Genomic DNA, 2,259 nt, shown 5'->3' on the forward strand with positions numbered 1-2,259 from the left:
GTTTGTCTTATCGGCAGACAGTGAACTCATATCCACACCACAGGAAAAATAAAACCAAGACATAGAATCAAGGTGAAACCATGCCCCTACCTCTCTACACTCCCACATTAAGGGAGGCCCCCTTTTCAAACACTGGACTACAGCGCAGGTCATGAGATAAATGCGTGGGACCATTACAGCACATGCTAACAAATTTGATAAAGTAGCTTTAGGATAATAGCTCCTGGGGTGGCGAGGGGAGAGGAAGGAGGAGTTGGCCAACACACAGAGAGAGAAGTTCGCACATGTTACTGAGTAAATACGGGGACCCTAAGAGGAGAGGCCCTGTTTCCTGTTCTTGCCTCCTCACACGGACGACTGGAAATCTGCCCGGCACCTCACAAATCAGGGAACACTTCACAGGAAAAACACACTTTGGCCGCACCGCTTGTTGCATTCTTTAAAAGGAAAATTGAAAACATAGGATCACAAGGGTCAGGTGGTTATTATTGGAAGCCTGCTCTCAGAAAACGTAATACATCCCATTTCCCCCCTATAAATTGCATTACTTTGTCCTCGTCACCCGATGGAGCCCGGGAGAGGTGTTTTTCTGATGGAGATACACCCTTCGGCTTCCCGAAGCACATCCATTTAAGGGCAGGGCCCAAAGAACACAAGCGGGGACAGAAAAATGCTTTTTCTGTCACCTCAGCATCACAGAAAACAGTTCCACAAGAAGCCGTTTGCCGAAAGGAGAGAAAGCGTTATTATGAAACACAGGCAACTGCACAAAGGAGGACTTTCAGCCTCATTTGGACTGGGGCTTTTTAGCAACTCTGAACCTTTTACAGATCAAGGTATCCTTAGATTTTTTTCCAGAGCTAGATCTGTTTTCAATAAGCAGGGATTTTAAGTTTTAATTTGTAATCAAAATTTTTTTTAAAATACCACATTAATAGCGAGTTTCAAGAAAGCATGACAAGAAGAAGAAGTACAACAGAGCATAATTAAATTAAGCCATGGCTTCATATGAATTTGTCTCTGTGGTTACCAAGGTTTCTAGGGTTCACTAATTATAAAACCTTGTAGGATTATTAATTGGCCTCCATAAATTTTTAACAAAATGCCACCTTTATCCCCCAACTTCAGAAATCATCTAATGACACCTAATTGTGAGCATCAACTGGCATCTTTAAAAAAACAACAAAACTTACTCTGACTCTAGAAGTGTGGCACCACCCCGTCGAGTTCAATGAAAAGGACTTCATCTTCTCCTACTTTATCCGAAACAAAATTCCTCATGAAAGTGCGCAGTGCAGCCTTTGACAATCAAAATGGGGACACCCAATAAACGTTAATGATGGTCATAAATATCAAGAAAGAAGGAAAGACACCATCTAGACCCAAGCAAAATCTGTATCTAGTCATCATTTTTCTGTTTCTTGGAGGCAGAAGTCCACAGCTCTGAAAGGAATAGTAGGAAAAAATACCCACTTGAAAGAAAATGAAAATTTTGTCAACTTGTTTGTTAAAAGCTAGTGTGACAGAGATTTTCTTAGAGCAAAGTTGAGTTTAGAGTTCTTACCAAACCACAACAGCCTGATATCACTAGTACTCACGTGATCTGGACTTCTCTCCCAGGGTACCAGGAAACTGTGTTAAGATTGAGGGCATTTTCGGGAAATAACTTTCCACCATGACTACCACCATCACCTCTCATTGCCAGGAGACTAGAGCCCCAAATCGGATGCCTCACATGAGTTCCCAGTCATGGTGACCTCCAGTGTGCCAGAAATTGTCTGTGCTCCATGAGGTTCCCAAGGCTGTGAACTTGGGAAATAGACATTCAGGCCTTTCCTTCAAGGCACCCATGGGTAGACTTGAACCCTCTGGCTTTTTGGTTAGCTACTGAGCATGCTGTTTGTACTACCCAGGGGCTCCCCTAGGCTACTTCCTCCTTCAATGTCGAAAATAAACCCCCGCACCTCTTCTCTCCCAATGGCGGCAGCTGCTAAGATCACATCTTTACCTGTGTTCACACAGCACTTTTGTGCGAGTCAGCCTCACAGAAGCAGGCATCCATTGAATGGCTACTAAACACCTGTAAAGTGAATGCACTAGACCACACAGGAGAAAAACCACAATGAAACGAATCAAATGTCAGAGCGTTTAACATGGGTAACTTCTTCCATATGAAATTCCCAAAGTCCCTCAGCCAAACAGCATCAATGTCTCCAGCTCACTACCCCCAAGACAATAGATTCCACCTTAACCCTAACC

Source organism: Echinops telfairi, unplaced genomic scaffold, assembly GCF_000313985.2.
Source record: "Echinops telfairi isolate 266 unplaced genomic scaffold, ASM31398v2 ScPeMD7_31;HRSCAF=116, whole genome shotgun sequence".
Lineage (NCBI taxonomy): Eukaryota > Metazoa > Chordata > Mammalia > Afrosoricida > Tenrecidae > Echinops > Echinops telfairi.